The following is an 18910-nucleotide window of genomic DNA, read 5'->3' on the forward strand; positions in this document are numbered from 1 at the left end:
ATTGCACATAACACACCTCAGATCTGTGAATTCAGTGCCAGAAGTGTAAATTAGCATCTGCTACAATAAGATATGTGAATCCAGAACAATCTGTCCTGTGCACAATACAATCTTTCAGTCTGCATTCACAACTCACACCTAGGAATTGAAACTAATTACACCCCCACAGTAGAAGCAAGTAAGGCAAGTAAGGAGGTGTGATGCCACTAATCTACATCTGGTTGCACACAACTGTACAATAGGTCTAATTCACATACCTGTGTGTCAGTTGAAAAACTGATTGATGAGATCGCCCCTAGAGTCACCAGCTCCGTCTTCCTCTGGCTCTTCATCACTTGGCATTTCAGCATTACCAGCCACAGCTTCAGCTACCTCCCCCTCATCTGCTATCCATGGTATCTGATGTCTCAGGGTTAGATTGTGGAGCATTCATCAGGCAACTATTATCTGACATATGTTGTCGGGCGAATAGCGGAGAACACCTCCAGATAAGTCTATGCACCTAAATATTGCCTTTAGGAGGCCAAGAGTCCACTCAACTACATGCCTTGTCCTCCTGTGGGCCTCATTGTAGCAGACTTCCCCTGGCGTGGTTGGGTACCTCACTGGTATCAACAGCCCAAGTAGGTTCAGATAGCCAGAGTCACCTGTTAACACAATGTGAAAACAACACAAACATGTAACATGCTATAATGTGATGGCAGGAGACATTTATCACATAATACACAGTTCCATGGTAACTTACCAACCAGCCAGGCCCTCTCTGTGTAGAGTCGTGCCATTAGCAGCAGTTCATTGCTGTTTCTCATGATGAAGGAATTATGCACAGATCTGGGATACTTGGCTGTGACTTGTGAGATGTATTGGTCTGCCAAACACACCACCTGAACGTTAATTGAGTGGTAATTTTTTCAGTTCCTGTCCACCTGTTCATTTGCACTGGGAGGGACCAAGGATGCATGGGTGCCATCAATGGCTCCTACCACATGTGGAATGTGTCCCAGCTCATAAAAGTCGGCCTTCACATAGGCAAAATCTGGTCTGTGGGGAAACCTGGTGTACTGTCCAGGTGTTTCAACAATGCACAGAGCACATCCTTCAAAACCAGACTGAACATGGGCTGAGACATCCCTTCTGGAAGGACCCTGTGGCCAAGATGTGCAGTACTGACAAAACTTGAACGATGGGAAGTATGTAATAGGGATTGAGAATGGCAGGCATCAGATCCGGCTCCAACTGATCACATAGATCTGTGATGATATGAAGATTCAGACAATATGTCTGAATGACATGCCTTTCCTCCATGGTGTGCTGATCTACCAGTGGTTGGGACACTGGCGGTTGTCTTACTCTCCTCATGGCAGGATAACTATGTGAAAAAATTAAACATAGTATGAGAAATGCAGAATGCATATATCCATTACAGCTATTTACAGTCCTCACACTTAACAGCTGTCGAGGAAGGCTACTACATCTGACATATACAGTACCGCACATAGTTGTGTATCCTATTTGACCCTCTTTGTTGCACATTGCCAACTATTACAATGGGATAACACTTTTGTAACTACTGTAACTGTTAATGTGTGAAAGACTTAGCACTTACACATACTGTATATCGCACATATTTCAGGATGTATTTGTTTTATTCCTACAAATAGTAACATCTGAGTAGAAGTACAGAGCTATTACCACATGTCCTCACACAACACAGCTTATATTGCATATATGCACAGTATGTCACCCAAACTGGAGGGCAGTATGTACATATATACAGCACTAAAGGAGGTAAAGTATATGATGCAGATCTGGAAAAAGCAACCATACATGACATACTCAAAATGGCAGGCGCCTGACCGACTGTACTAGACAGGTGAAAGTGAGCTAAGTCTGCCAGCAGAAGTCTTCATGGCAGTAAGCGGTCACGACCGCAGGGTAACTTGACAATGGAAGACAGTGCTGCCTTTGGGAGCGTAGGGCCAATAGCGATGTCCATCAGCGGTGACGGTCACCGCCATCTTCTGTAGTTTTTCTCTCTTGGCTCATGACAATGCTGCCAGCAAGACCTCCACTACCTGAGCTGCTGTGTACTGCCTCTGGAAGCTGCCATGCCACATCTTGCGGGTGATAGGGCCCCATCCTTCACCAAGGAAGAGCTTGACAAGTTAGTGTAGGACGTCCAACCCCTGTATGGATAGCTAAATGGAGCACCAGAGGAGCAGGTGAGTCCAATGTCCTAGCAATGTGTGATAGGTGTTGGGTCAGGCGGAGTACAGTTGATGTGAACTTGTCAAAGTGTTGATGCATGCAGATGGTATATTGTGGAGGCATGTGAGCTGAGAGGATGGTTATCTGTGCCATCTTGATGTGACTGATGTGTTCTGTCCACTCCTATTGATATGGTGCATGTGGATATGACTTTCTCCTTTTTTCTGTGTCATCCATGCAGGTCAACGCCCATCAGAAGAAGGGGATTTGGCATGCCATCGCCAAGCAAGTACGGACCTTGGGGTCCACAGCCAATGGGAAACCCATGGTAGAAAGCAGTGGGAGGACCTGAGACGCTGGCCGCGGACGACTGCTGAGTCCCAGCTGGGGATGTCCTCCCAACGAGTACCCATCAGACCCTGACCCCCCTAATAGCCCGTATTTTGGCAATGGCCTATGCTGAGGTGGATGGGCGTTTGAGGGCAGCACAGCAGGGGGTAAGTACTGATTGAATCCATGTAGTTTACGCTGCTAGTTTGGTGTATGCTGCCTCAGTATAGTAGCAGTGACAATGTAGTAGGTGCAACAGGTATGTTGACTAACGGAAATACATAATAGTCCAGTTGCCACATTAAAAAATGTTGATCTTGCCTTTGGGTTGTGCATGGAAACAGGTTGATCATCTGTGTCCAGCAATATGTGTGACTGCTTGTGGAGATGCACATGTGACTGAGCCACATGTGTTACTCTACCCAGCCATATTTATGTCAGTGAAGTGCAGTATCATCCTTCCCATCTAGTGCTTCCAGGTCCACTAGCCCTATTGCTGTTTCATGTGCTTCTAAGGTGTTATACCAATCCCATTACAATTGATCTGCTCTATGTGCAACATTGACCCTGAACTATGAGTTACAGGACCAAGTTATCCAGTGTCCAGAAACAGTTGTATGCTTCATATGAGACAGGCATCCCATTCAGGCAATTGGTATGGCCAATATAGTACTGTCCATATGTGATTTGAGGAGGTTTCCCCATAGTCAACTCAACATCATGCAATGGGGTATGTGGAGTTTGTAACGGATGGACATCAAGCAATGGGAACTCATGTTGTGTTTTAATCCTTTGCATTTCTTGCCATTACAATCACATGTGGACATATAAATTGTGTCCCAAGTTCTTTGTTGTAGACAAGGTCAGTGGCTAGGCAGCATTACCGTTCTACAATGTGCTTTGTCCATGCTAGATATGCCAATGCCATAAGAGTGCTACATATGGTATTACCTGCTTACATTATGTCTCAAAGGATACTTGGTGGCTGACACTGTATAGAGGGCCATTCATTGCTCCACTTACTTTAGCTGTTATGCCCTGTTTGGACAGGTTTTGGTCTTGGCTCACCTTTATTATAATAGTTTAGCTGTAGTTCCATTTCACATGTTGTTGTGGGATATGTAGTCAGTTACATAGCAGTCATGTAGCTGCATGTGCTATTCACGTGTGCATAGCTTTTCAGTGGGGTACGTGTTGTGTCAGTAATTTTCTCGCGGGTAGCATATGTCAGGTCAGCTGTAAGTGAAGTATGTGTACACATGTTCTGATGTAGTGGCTCTGATTCAGCATGTCATGTGAAATGGTATGAGCCCTCATAATATTTAGTGGGATCTCCATGGTTGGTTGTTGTAACTATGCCTTGTGATTGTCTGTGGATGTATCATGGGTGCTAGGTGACCCTCAGTTAATGTACATGGAGTCATTGTGTATTTGGCAATGTCTGACTGCAGTAATTCCTGTCAGATTTGACATGTTTTGACATTGCTGTTCTCCAGACGTTGCATATGTAATTGTGATGGACACTGTATGGTACTGCCACATGTTGTGTATTCATCAGTATATGTAGCTATTGTGTCAGTTATGTGCACAAGGATCAGCTAGGCATGTGATTTGAAGGCTAGGTGCTGTCTTTTATGTGATGAGAAATGACATTCCTTACATGGAACATGACTTTTAGTGATGAACTAGGCAAGTGTGTAGTCGGAGGTGCCGTGATATGGTATTATCTGTCAACTGCATTACCTTTGACTGATAACTTAAAGGACACTGATGTCCTGTATGGTAATGAAATATGTGTTTTAGCTAGGGCATGATGACCACGCTGCCTTTGAGTTACTGGTGATTTGATGGAGTGGTAAAGTAGTGTTCAAATATTTAGCTAATGATGTCGGTGGACACTTGACAAATGGGGTAGTTTGAAGTATTATATTTGGACATGATGTGGGATCTGAGGGTTTTAAATTGTGACTGCCCTGCCAGGAGATGTATACTTACAGTTGTACATGTTGTAATGTGTGTATGTGAAGGATGTGATGACCCTCTTTTTCCCTTTCTCTCCCTCCCTCTCTGTGTGCATCAGCATCGGTAGGTGAAGGAGACAGGGCACAGGTGAGTGGGGATGCTGCCGGCCACGTGACCCGGAATGCGAACCACCGACAGCGAGGGACCCGGTGGCCCAGAGAGCAAGGGGAGTGCCACGGGGAGACATGATCAACATCATCATCCTCAGAATCCTCCTCCTCTGGCCACTCCCTGGCAGTGGCAGACCCATCTGGGTTCACCCCAGCACCATCTCTGTCCACCACCACCTTTCTACCACCACCCTTCCTGTAGCTTTCCACCCAATTGTCCATGCCTGCTCACCTAGGAGGGTGGGTGTCTCCTTTGCTGCAGGCACCTCTGCCCCTGATACTCCTGCTGTCCTCAGTTAAGAGGCTTTTGACCTCCTGAGTATGATCTCTGTGGGTCAGTCAACCATTGTGAATGCCATCCAGGTGCCTGCAACTCAAGTGCAACAGAGTAATACATTCCTGGAGGGCATTCACTGTACACTGGCTTGCTTACAGAGATCCTTTCAGGCCCAGGCCTCCACACTGATGGCAGCCAGTCACTCTTTGTCTTCCATTCCCCTTCCACCATCCTCTTCCCATCCCAAACACCTCCTCCCTGACCCAGGCAAAGCACACAGACAGACAAGCAAGCATCCACCTCAGCACCCAAGGGTAGCTCAGACAAACACAAGCACCACAGGACACACTGCTGTCATGCACAAAAGCAAAATCTACCTGCAGACACTTCAACAGTCACAACCTGCCCTGGTGCCCCCACCGCCCCCCAGCATCACAGACACAACACCAGACACATCTGCAAACACCACACCAACATTCGCAGACCCAGCAATTACACCTATCTTACCCACAGACAGCACGAGAGCAGACCCTCAGACATCCACCCCAGTCACCACATCCTCAGACACCCCAGCCACAGAAACAACTACATGCAGCACATCTACCATATCTGTAGTCACCACCGCATCAGACAGTCACTCATCCACCACAGCATCTCCCAGGACCTTCACCCCTCTCCTTCCAAGACACATAAAGACCCACACTCACCCACCCAAACGGACACCTACCTCCCACAAGCATAACTTGCACACACATGCATACAAGACATCCACAACTACACCTCCTACAACCACTCCCTCTCCCTCCACATCCAAACCCTTCAGCTATGACCGTCCCCATATGTCAAAGAAAGCTTTCCTCTCAGAGTTTTCCCTTTTTCCTACTCCTCTCCCACCCTTTGATACCCCTAACGTTCTGCTCTTCCACCTTGAATACCTCCCCTGCCTCCCCTGCTAGTACCCATGCCCCTTCCCCCCAAATAAGTCAACCCCTCCCAAAAGAACCCATGCCTCTCCAAAGCCTCGATCTAAGCCACCCCCTCCCAAACCTAAACTCAAAGGTCCCCCTCCCAATCGTAAGCCCAACTCCCTGTTGCCGCCTAATCCCTGAGGTGCCTGACTGCCCCCTTGATGCCCCTCCCTGTGGAGGTTACATGGAAGTCAGGAGTCAAGTTGGTGGCACTAACATGTGCTTTGTTTCCATGTTGCACACACTATTGTTGGACTGGCCTCTGGCCTTGGACATAGATAATTATTTACAGATAATAATATATGTTAGGACCAACATGTTGAGGGCTTCTACCTCATATCTTTATCCTGCATTTCTTTACTTAGGGCTGTTTTGGTATTTGTGTGTGCATTTGATGTCCGTGGTGGTTGTGCTACCTATTTTGTTTGAGCAGCATGTGTGGTTGTGTGCATTGCATTTGTCCACCAGTGATGGGTGTGTTGTATGATGGCCATGTTTATGTTGTAGACATGTTGTACAGCTGGTATTGTGTGGGGTTTGTGTTGACATGTGTTAGTTGCAGTGTTGTGTGTCTTTGTGTGCTTGGACTATGTGCGTGAGTGTGAGTTGAGAATGGTATGTCAGGTCCATTGTGTAGCGTGTTTGCTGCCTTTTTTAGATGTGTGGTTGTGCATGTTCATTCCCTGGTGGTGGTACTGGGTGTTGTCAAGAGGTATCGTCTATTGTGTGTCCTTGACAATGTTTTGATAATGTAGAGATTGTGATGTAGTTGTGTCATTTATTGGTGTTGTGTATTGTTGTGTGTGACTGTGCTGGTGCTGTGTATCTGAGGTTGGTGTGTGTTTTGTGTGTTAGACGTGTGTGTGTGTATGTGATGGCTCTAGGGTGTGTACCATGTATGTGTGGGCGTGCATGTGGCTGTGTGTGAGTGTGCATGTCAGTATGGGGTTAAATGTGAGTGTCACCCTCGCCACCCATTCCCGATTGGTATGTTGTGTGTGTGTAGGTACTTTGACAATTCACAACAGTGACAGGTAAGAGTGTGTACTCATGGTTACTGTTGTCGTCGTCACTGGTTCCGAAGTCATTGGGCGAGCAGGAACAGCGGGAGGACGTGCAGTTCTGGTTCCAGATAAGAATGGCTTCAGTTGGTTTCCAACTGGGTTTCCATGGTGGAGTGACCACGGCAAAAACCTTGGCAGTGTGCAACCTTGTAATCTGTCCGATGGACACATGGTCTCCACCAGTCTGCAAGTGGCTACCCTCGTCCATGGCTGCTTGACTGCAGTGGCGGTGCCGGCGATGGTTTTGCTGTATACTGTTGGAAGTACCGCCCTGGTGATAATTTAGCATTCTTCTCTGCCAGTGTGTCAGCGGTTTGACCGCCACTGCCAACATGACTGAGGTACAATGGGGTTATATGGGCATACCCCTTTATTTATTATTGTTCTTTACACCTAGTGACGTGTGAGGGCTCTATATTAAGGGTTGATTTATTTCTCTGTTTAGTTTTAAGTAATTTACAAATGTTATATAGAGCATAATCCACATTTCTAGTTGTTTAAGAAGTTGGTCATGTTGGAACCACATACTGTAAGTTACACAAATGCCCAGATCAATAAACTTTTGGAATGCCCATCCTTATTAAGTGGAGATCAGATTGCTCAAACCCCAAATAATTTGGGTAAGGTAGAAAGATTAAAGTAACTAAAAAAAAGAGTATTAGAACACAATTACTTGTCCAAGTACTTCTGGAATATCTTAAAAACAATACAATTCCAGTAGGTTTACAAGTCATCATAGTACCGGTGATCTTCATCCAAGATAAAGCCTATTTAGTTCAATTTAGTGGTGTAGGAACCAAGTGCTTGAGAGATTGGCTAGCTCTCTCTATACAAACTGCTTTACATATAACTGATGCACAATTAAAAGAAATTGAGGATTTAGAAAAGGAATTGCCAGGGATCCTGCAATAAGTGATGCAAAACATTTAGAAAGTGTGGCAAAAACCATTGCAGAATTTAAAGTACACACTGTTAATTCTAAGACTACGTAAGTTTCAAGCAATATAAAGAACTTCAAACTGGAAAACGTTTACCCTTATTTAAATGATGACTTCTGCAAAAATAAAAATCCAAGTAACTTAAATTTGCCATATTGAGGTAGATCAAGGAGAAGATTTGTAACTGTCTGAGATACTTCTTGTGATTGTGACCAACCATGGTCTTCTTTCCCCAACCAAGAACATCCAGGAACCCAAACTTTTTTGGCAGAGGCTGGAACAGAGGGAGAGGTAGGAGTTAGAGAGGCCAACCTCATAACAAGGAACGTTCAGAACAAGAAGAAAAGTGTACAGACGTTAATAACAACGACTAAGATGAAGGATGATCAGATTCCAATTTATAATTTATCTAAGTATCAACTAAAAGATTTAAAAAATGTGTATTAAAGAATGATCTGACCTTTGTACCACTTAAAATACAAGACTCTATAAAAACTAAGACAGAGAAAACTAACTTACTACAATTCTTGTGTAAGGTGAGATTGAAAGCCTTTTTCAATGAACAACTTTAGTGGGCTAAAGAATAAATCCACTTTCTGTCCTGGAAAAAATAATATGCAGATGAAGTTCTTGTATTTGAGAATACAGTTATACATGAGATAGACTCCTATAACCAAAAGAAGATACACTTTAAACAGAATTGTCCTAAAATGGAAATGCAAGCCAATAATAACCTAGCCAACAACCCCAACATTGTATTAAAGCCAGCTGACAAAGGGGGTGGAATAGTTATTATGGATAGTGTTCTATATGACAAAGATATAATGTGCCAGTCAAACAATACAACTCATTAAAGACCTTTTAAAAAAAATCCAATGAAGACACTGCATAAGATCAATAATCTTAAAACTGAACCCCTAGTTGAGGGATGGATATGTCAAAAAGAATTTGAATTTTGAAATAGAGAAGAATGCAGAACTCCAATAATACATATCGTGCCCAAAATACACAAAGATGTGGGCAACTCACCGGACAGACCAATTGTATCTGCCTGTGGGCCGATACTGGAAGCGTTAGCCCAGTATAATGACACCTTCCTAAAACCTTTTGTGGCACAGACAGGAGCCTATGTAAGAGATTCTATGGATATTATCAATAAGATTGAAACACTAGAGTTTGATGTGGAACAAGAATTTTGGTGACTCGACATCGAGCCACTATATACTAATATTCCACAAGACAAATCGTTATATGTGGTAAATTCCATCTTAGATACAAGACCAAGACCTCATAATATTCCCACTGATTTATTGATAGCATTGACCTCACTCTGCCTGAGAAATAACTTTTTTGAGTTCAAGGGGGACCTATATTTGCAAACTAAGAGTGTGGCGATGGGGTGTAGCTTTGCCGCAGAAGTAGCCAACCTGGTTATTAATTGCTTTAAAGAACAGTGGATCTATGACAACATTGGCTCATATGCAATAACATAAGAAAATAGTACAGATATACAGTATAGATGATATCTTGATGATATGGAAAGGTGATACACACATATTAACAGCATTTGTAGACTGGTTAAACTACAGAGCAACAGAACTAAAATAAACAAGGCCTACAGTAAGACAAAGCTCAACTTTTAGATATATAGATCAGAGTAAAAGATGGCAGACTAATGGTGAGCTTATACACGGAAACCAACGGACAGAAATACATTACTTCATTATCCGTGGTCACCCACAAAGGAAATTTGCCATATGCGGAATTCCCTGGTATCCACAGGAAGTGTTTGGAAAAAAATTACTATTTTGAAAATGCTAATGTATTAACAACAAAACTAATCGAGAGAGTATATGCTAAGAAACTAGTTAAAACTGCTGAGAAGCGAGCCTGGTTCACACCTAGAGAGATTCTACTCACACCAAAAAAAGCAAAGATGAGATACCTTTAACATGTGTGCTGACATACAATCCGAAAGCCAACAAAATTAAAAACATAATCCAGAAACATTGGCAAATACTGACACTGTTACAAATTCCAAAACCAATGTTCTCATTTCGTAAAGGACGCAATCAAAGAGAACATTTAGTGAAAGCCAAACGACAAAGCCACAAAAAGAAAGATCGTAGAGATACTACAATTACCCCTTGTTACTGGACATTTTAAGTGCAAGAATTGCATAGCATGTCAATTTACATTGCGATCGGGCAGCAGGAATGCCCACTAGACGCCAGGGATTTTCATTTTTGTTTTGTTTTATTCTGCTATGGTGTCGGGAGCAGCCCCTTGGGCAAGGGTTGCTCCCATTTGGGGGGCATGTTTGTTGTGGCCATTTCTGCCCCCCTTGGGGGCAGATCGGCCTATTATTTTTAGGGTGATATGACCCCAAGGGGGGCAGAAACCACTAGACGCCAGGGAATTTATTTTTTTCATATTGCTATATTTTGTTGTTTGGGAGCTGCCCCTTGGGCAAGGGTCGCTCCCATTTTGGGGGCATATTACCTGTGGTCATTTCTGGCCCCTTTGGGGGCAGATCAGTCTATTACTTTTAGGCAGATCTGCCCTATACGGGGCAGAAACCACTAGAGCACCAGGGATTTTGGTACAAATGTTTATTTATGTGGGGGTGTGCCCCCTTGGGAAAGGGGGGTATTGAACTGTTGACCATTTCTGCCCCCCTTGGGCGCAGATCGGCCTATTATTTTTAGGCTGATCTGCCCCCAAGGGGGGGGGGGGGCAGAAACCACTAGAATGCCAGGGATTTTTTTAAATGTTTATTTATGTGGGGGGCCTCCCCTTGGGCAAGGGGTCCCCCCCCAAGGGGAGCATTGAACTGTTGGCCATTTCTGCCCCCCTTGGGGGCAGATGGGCCTATTTTTCTTAGGCCCATCTACCCCCAAGGGGGACAGAAGCCACTTAGACACCAGGGACAGTGTGTGTGTGTGTGTTAGTGGAGGGGGCGGCCCCTTGGGCAAGGGTCGCCCCCCTTTGGGGGCACGTGTACCAAGGCCATTTCTGCCCCCCCTTGGGGACCGATCAGCCTATTATTTTTAGGCTGATCTGCCCCCCAGGGGGTCAGAAACCACTAGAACGCCAGGGATTTTGTTTTTATATGTTTATTTATGTGGGGGGGGGGGCGTCCCCTTGGGCAAAGGGCGCCCCCAAGTGGGGCATTGAACTGTTGGCCATTTCTGCCCCCCTTGGGGCAGGTGGGCCTATTGTTTTTTAGGCCCATCTGCCCCCAAGGGGGGCAGGAGCCACTTTGGAACCAGGGATAGTGTGTGTGTGTGTTAGTGGAGGGGGCGGCCCCTTGGGCAAGGGTCGCCCCCCTTTGGGGGCACGTATACCAAGGCCATTTCTGCCCCCCCTTGGGGACAGATCAGCCTATTATTTTTAGGCTGATCTGCCCCAAAGGGGAGCAGAAACCACTAGAACGCCAGGGATTTTTTTTTTTGTTTATTTATGTGGGGGGGGGGGCGTCCCCTTGGGCAAGGGGTGCCCCCAAGGGGGGCATTGAACTGTTGGCCATTTCTGCCCCCCTTGGGGGCAGATGGGCCTATTGTTTTTTAGGCTCATCTGCCCCCAAGTGGGGCAGAAGCCACTTAGACACCAGGGATAGTGTGTGTGTTTGTGTGTTATTGGAGGGGGGGTGGCCCCTTGGGCAAGTGTCGCCCCCCTTTGGGGGCACGTGTACCAAGGCCATTTCTGCCCCCCCTTGGGGACAGAGCGGCCTATCATTTTTAGGCTGATCTGCCCCCAAGGGGGGGCAGGAACCACTAGAACGCCAGGGATTTTTTTTATATGTTTATTTATGTGGGGGGCGTGCCTTTGGGAAAGGGGGGCATTGAACTGTTGGCCATTTCTTACCCCAAGGGGGGCAGATGGGCCTATTTATTTTAGGCCCATCTGCCCCCAATGGAGGCAGACGCCACTTAGACACCAGGGATGGTGTGTGTGTGTGTTAGTATAGGGGGGGGCGGCCCCTTGGGCAAGGGACACCCCCTTTTAGGGGCACGTGTACCAAGGCCATTTCTGCCCCCCTTGGGGACAGATCAGCCTATTATTTTTAGGCTGATCTGCCCCCAAGGGGGGTAGAAACCACTAGAACGCCAGGGATTTATTAATATGTTTATTTATGTGGGGAGGTGTCCCCTTGGGCAAGGGGGGCATTGAACTGTTGGCCATTTCTGTCCCCCTTGGGGGCAGATGGGCCTATTTATTTTTTAGGCCCATTGTCCCCAAGGGGGCAGAAGCTACTTAGGCACCAGGAATAGTGTGTGTGTCCAACACTGAAATCATTTGTGTTCGGGGAATCCAAGATGGCGGCCGGATTTCCTGGCTGATCGCCACTACCGCTCTAGCCCACCTTCAGATCACACGCGGCTCCCATTCACCCGCGAAAGCCGCGGATGCCGCGGACGCTGTGCGCCTGCAGCACGGACCGCTGCGGGCGTTTTATGGCTTTCTGGCAGCCCCTGCTAGGATCGGGGCCGCGTCGGCAAGCACTGGAGGGCCCCGCAAGAAGATGCGAGCGCGGCGCTCGCCCTAGACCCGTGCTCCTGTTCCTCTCGACCGAGCGCGACCCCTGACGTTTCTTGGCAACATTGGCTGGCTTGTGGGGTGTGTGGGATGCCCTGATGGCGCCGAAGTTAAGCAGGACCCCTCGCTCCTTACGGGCACGGCAGAACCAAGATCCAGGAGGAACCAGAAAGGACAAAAAGCTACTGGTCCCCGGATTGAAGGAGCACAGCAATCCTCAAGTGAAAGGGGGCCTGCATAAAACAACCGACATGGAAAAAGACGCCAGGTACTCTGTTCCAACAATGTTTACTAGTGTGATGCGGCTTAAGCAAATGTTCACGGAAAAGGCTGTATGTGATTCGCAATCTAACGTGCCAGGAGTTAATGATGAGCAGGTACCTGTTGCATCTACATCTCTTAAAGTACTCACTCCTATATGCAATGCAGGGGGGAGGGAGCCACCCAGTCGAGAGACTGATAGTACAAGTCCAGGAAAGAGCGGGGAGGTGGTGCCCCCCCCCCCAATGGGGTGTGAGAAATTATCTGAGCAGGAACTCAAAGATTCAAATCAGGGGCCTCAGGAACCTAATTCAGAGAAATGTGGAAAACAACCTTGTGCGTTAAGCTGCAAGTTAAACTCGCAACAAGCTGAGGGTATGGCCAAGTCCTCAACGACATATGAGACTACCCCCCCAGCTCCAGTCCAGAGGGGGAAAGAGGCGAAACTAGCAAACATTGATCAGGGGCCATTAGATACAGCAGAAAACTTTTTCTCTCTCTCCGATCAGTCTAGAGACTCAGACTTAGACGAATAAATCCCTTTAACAGACTCAGATATTGAGAGTAGCTCTGCAGCAAGTATCTGGGTATCCAATTACTGAACATGTAGAAGAAAATCAGTCGGGCAAACTGATGTTAGGAGTAGTTCAGGGGCCAAGCTTAGGAGAGACCCGCTTAAGCCTCAAGAGGAGGATGGTGAAATGCAGTGGGACTATACGGCCACCCGACAGGCTTTTTCGAAAAGTGATTCGGCCTGCAGTACTCTAGTGCCCCCTTCCATCGGTGGCCCTGCAGAGCCTCCCTCGTTGGATCTTATCTACAGGACAATGGTCCAGAATCATGAACAGGCACAGAGGGAGAGCAGGAAAATGAAAGCAGCAAACAGGCAGTTACAATTATCCATTAAAAAAGTGGGCAAATCTTGCCAGGACATTGGTGCACGCATCGCCACCATGGAGACTCGAACTGAGGAGCTGGAAATCGAAGTGAAAGCAGCAACAGCACAGACGACGACAGCAGATCTCGGATATTCAATGGAACTGGAAGATGCGGAAAACCGCCAGCGGCGGAATAACTTGAGGATTTTGGGTATAGCAGAGGACCTTAAGGGGCAGGATACTAGGGCCTACATAGCTTTACTTTTTAAGAAAGTATTCCCAGACTTGATCGGGTGGGATTGGGAAAAGGAGATTCAGAGAGCACACTGTTTTCCGCTAATGAGGAAAAAACAAGCCTTGACCTCTGCCGGTAGAGACCAGAGGTATCCACGGGCTATTATAGTGTATTTTGGTAATTTTTTACTGAGACAGGCTGTGTTTGAAAAAGCTCGCCCCAATTCAAAGGTGATGGTGGAGGGTGTATCATTCTTTAGTAGGCCAGACTTTGCACATGCCACTGTAGAGAGACGGTGGCGACTCAGGCATATGATTGCTCAATTCCAAGAGTTGGGGGCGGAAGCCTACTTGTTAAGCCCTGCACGTCTAAAAGTTGTCTATAAAACAACTATAAGATTTTTTCTCTCAGAAGTTAAAGCAGGAGAATATGTACAGCAACTGAAAACTGGTCAAGGGCAGGGGGTACGGGAGAAGGGGGTGGAGGGTTTGCCGTAAATAGCCGTTTATATATAAATGTATGTAAATGTATGTGATACTGATTGGGGGTAGGTAAACTCCCCCCGCACTCCGCTCTCTACTCTCTCATATTTTTTTTAATCTCTTTTTGGCCTTTTCTTTTCTTTTTCTCTTTGAATTGTTTATTGGTCAAGGGTTTCGATCGGGAGGGTGAAGAAGAGGGGCCGCGGGTAAGGATTGGTAATAGATGTTTGAAGGTTTTTTTTTTACGTATGGGTGGGCTAACGGGAGCGGGACTGGCAAATACCATCTTACAGGCTCAGGAGCCTGGCGATTCCATTTGTAGGGGTTAGGGTTGGGGGGTGGGTTAAAGGAGTGTGGGGGGGGTCACAGGGACAAAAAGGATAATGGGACACACAGCAGGGGGAGTGGGGATAGCTCTCATCAGTGGGAAAAGGGACAGGGTGTGAAAGCAGCAAATTTGAATGGGGCATACAGGGGAGCCAGAAGGACCAACATCCATGAAAATAGGACAGTTAAGTGACATACGTATTGCCACAGTGAATGTTTGTGGGCTCAATATTAACAAAAAACGGCAGCTTGTAGGAGAGGTTTTCAAGTCATGGAATGTCGATATTATTTGTATGCAGGAAACACATATCACAGTTACACAAAAGCAACTAATGGAGTTTTATGGCTGGAAGCTAGCGGTTTTTACACAACAACACACAACCACTAGAGGGGTCGCGATATTAACCCGGATCAGTACTTTGGTTATACATAGACAATTCGCTGATAAACTCGGCAGGCTGGTTCTGTTGGAATGTTCGGCTAAGGGGCTAAGGTTCACTCTATGTTCTATTTATGGATCCAACACAGACGATCCAGAGATACTGGATTGGCTTAATTTAGAACTTGCGACCTGGGCAACACCTATCATAATGTGTGGAGATTTCACTATACATTTAGATAATAAAGAACCCATTCAGGAACAAACACTCTACCTGGGTAGAAAGAATAAAGTTTTTAGGGCACTTCAATCATTGGCCATTAATCATGGCTTGATCGACGTCTGGCAGCTGTGTTGCCCGCAGGACTCAGGGTTCACCTTTTTCTCTGCCCCGCATAAGAAATTAGTCAGGTTAGACTACTTTTTTGTGACAGCCTTTCTACAAAACCAAATAAGGATCAACAGACTTCCTAGAATCATATCAGACCACAACCCATTGGTTTTGGCTTTAGAGATTGGGAGAAAGGGCCTGCAGCCTAGATCTTGGACATTTGATAGGGCACTATTAGCCGATCCAGGGTATATCCAAAAAATGAAGGAATGGATCCCGGAACTCTTTAAGATAAATCAGGACTCTGCTTCTTGCCAGACAGTTTGGGATACATTCAAAGCTGCTGTCAGAGGAGAAACCCTGAGCTATGGGTTAAGAAAGGAGAAAATACGCATGGATCAGTTAAAATTAGTTCAGACAAAGCTGGTTAAAGCAGAGCAGCGACTAGGGGAAGCGATCCGCAGCGGAGTAGAGATCGCAGACATTCTGGCGGTCATTCCTATCCTGGCGGTCCGAGACCGCCAGGGTAGGGTACCGCGAATGCACCGCCAACAGGCTGGCGGTGCATCCAGGGCAATTCTGACCGCGGCGGTACAGCCGCGGTCAGAAACGGAAAACCGGCGGTGTACCGCCGGTTTTCCGCTGCCCAGGGGAATGCTCCATGGCGGCGCAGCTTGCTGCGCCGCCATGGGGATTCTGACCCCCATACCGCCATCCTGTTCCTGGCGGTTTTGGCCGCCAGGAACAGGATGGCGGTATGGGGTGTCGTGGGGCCCCTGGGGGCCCCTGCAGTGCCCATGCCAATGGCATGGGCACTGCAGGGGCCCCCGTAAGAGGGCCCCACCATGATTTTCAGTGTCTGCTATGCAGACACTGAAAATCGCGACGGGTGCTACTGCACCCGTCGCACGCCTTCAACTCCGCCGGCTCCATTCGGAGCCGGCTTCCTCGTTGAAGGCGCTTTCCCGCTGGGCTGGCGGGCAGCCTTCTGGCGGTCGCCCGCCAGCCCAGCGGGAAAGCCAGAATCACTGCGGCGGTCTTCTGACCGCGCAGCGGTGTTCTGGCGGGGGTACTTTGGCGGGCGGCCTCCGCCGCCCGCCAAAGTAGGAATGACCCCCTCTGTGTGAGGGGAATATCATTAAGGCAGAAGCCACTAAGATTTTTATGGATAAGGCCGCTGCCACATTTTTAGTATATCGACAAAAATGCTATGAGTATAGCGGGAAAGTGGGCCAACAGCTGGCCTTAAGAATAAGACAAAAGCAGGTATTTGGGAACATTAAAAGTTTAGTGAATGAAGAGGGGCGGATGGTACACAACGGTCCAGAGATTATGGAAGTTTTTAGACGATTCTATCAAAAATTATATACCCAGGAAGAACAGCCCCAAGAAGAGGAAGGGATCAATGCTATGGGCAATGAGATATCAGATCAGTTAAGAGAGGAAGATAAGGCAGTTTTAGAAGTACCTATGACATTGGAAAAATTGGAGATAGCAACTCGCGCCTTAGCAAGCGGGAAGGCGGCAGGGGGGGACTTAATTCCATTGGAATTCTACAAAGTTTTTTTTGTGGAGATATGTAAACAGTTGCTTAATTTATTTATTGAAGTACAAGCAGGGGCTCCTCAACCGGCCTCCTGGGGGGAGGCTAAGATAGTAGTCTTTTTGAAAAAGGATAAGGAACCCACGCAGCCTGGTTCATATCGCCCAATTTCTCTAATTAACAGTGATGCCAAAATTTATGCTAAAATACTTGCCAGTCGCCTGAGTTTGGTAATCTCAGGTTTAGTATCTCCATGGCAGCATGGCTTCATCCCGGGGAAGAGCACGGCAGACCATATAAGACGAGTCATCACGCTACTTGATGTTAGTGCAACAGCCAAGCTTCCCATGGCAGTAATGCAGAAAAAGATTTCGATCGGGTTCATTGGCCCTTTTTATGGTCTGTCTTGCGTAAAAACAACATCAGTCCCGGGTTTGTTAAAGCAATTCAACAACTTTACCACAAACCAACGGCTACGATACAAGTTGCGGGCTAAAGTCGACCTCAATCAGTATCCAGAGAGGTACGCGACAAGGGTGCCCGTGTTCACCACTGCTTTTTGCGCTATATATTGACCCCTTGATCAGGAGAATGATCAGGAATGATCGGATCATTCCAGTCTCATTGAAAGGAGGGTGTACTAAGATTTTAGCATATGCAGATGATATTGCGGTGGTGACCACGGACCCCAGGACTGCTATATTGGAAATAGAGCAGGAAGCCCTGCAGTTTGGGAAAAGATCTGGCTACTTGCTGAACAAAAGTAAATGCCAAATGTTGGTGAACGACTCAATAGATTTTAAGGATGAGCGGGTGCTGACACAGGTACAATACTTAGGTGTTAAACTCACAGTAAACCTTGACGAAGTTGTGAAAATAAACATGGGCCTGATTTTAACAAAGACTAGGAAAGATCTCGCTCGCATTAATAATCTACATTTGTCACTTATGGGACGTTGCAACGTGATAAAAATGGTCTTTCTACCCAAAATACTCTATCTCTTTAGAACAATCCCCCTAGAGATTGGGCAAGACTGGTTCAAACTAATAGAGGGATTGGTTAATAGCTTTATTTGGTCCTATACAAAGCCGCGCCGGGCTTTTCACTATATGACTCTTCCTAGAGAGAAAGGGGGGTGGGCACTTCCCAACTTTAAACTTTATTATCTGGCAGCAGTGCTTCAGTATACACAGACACTTTATGTCACAGATAGATCCGGGCAAGATGCTCTCCCTTCGATATACCCTGATTTTGGGCAAAGAAGCCGATGCAGTCTTTCTGCGGATTCTGGAACCCAGCTACTACAAAAAGGTTAAATTTAAGGTAATCTATGCTGCATTCAAGGCATGGACCCAGGTTAAGCGCAAGATAGGTATAGGACGAATCTGCTACTACACTCCCTTGTGGAATACACCCACGTTTCCGGCAATATTTAAAGACCACTACTGTTTGAGGTGGAGTAACCGGGGTATTTATAAAGTCGGGGACCTTTTTCATTCTGGCAGCCACTTCAAATCATTTGAGAAACAGAGTGTGGAATTTGCGCTGGAAAAAACAGACTTTTAAAATTTTTTACAGATTAGAGCTTTTCTACTAACTAGTATGACCCAAGGTTGGCACATAGACAAGATTAAACTAATGGAAGTTTCACGACACCCCACTAGCTGCGGCATTAAAAACCTGTATCCGCTGCTTTTAAATGCTATATTGGACGACCGGGCTTTACTTGTTAAAAAATGGGAAGGACGGGTTGGAGCTAAAGAGATAGAGGTTTGTGAATCTATGGAAATGGCAGAGACTGTTTTATTGTCTGCGAGCCCGCAAGCTCAACATTTTATGGTATTGTATAATTTATATTATACACCTGCTAAGATTGCGAGCTGGGGTAAAACGATGGGAATCATGTGTCCACGATGTGGTTGCCCGAATGCAGATCTCTGTCATATGTTTTTTCAATGTGTAAAACTGGAAAGTCTGATTACCGGGATATCCGATATATTGAAGAAAATCTTGAAAC

The sequence above is a fragment of the Pleurodeles waltl genome, chromosome 9 (genome assembly GCF_031143425.1).
Source record: "Pleurodeles waltl isolate 20211129_DDA chromosome 9, aPleWal1.hap1.20221129, whole genome shotgun sequence".
Lineage (NCBI taxonomy): Eukaryota > Metazoa > Chordata > Amphibia > Caudata > Salamandridae > Pleurodeles > Pleurodeles waltl.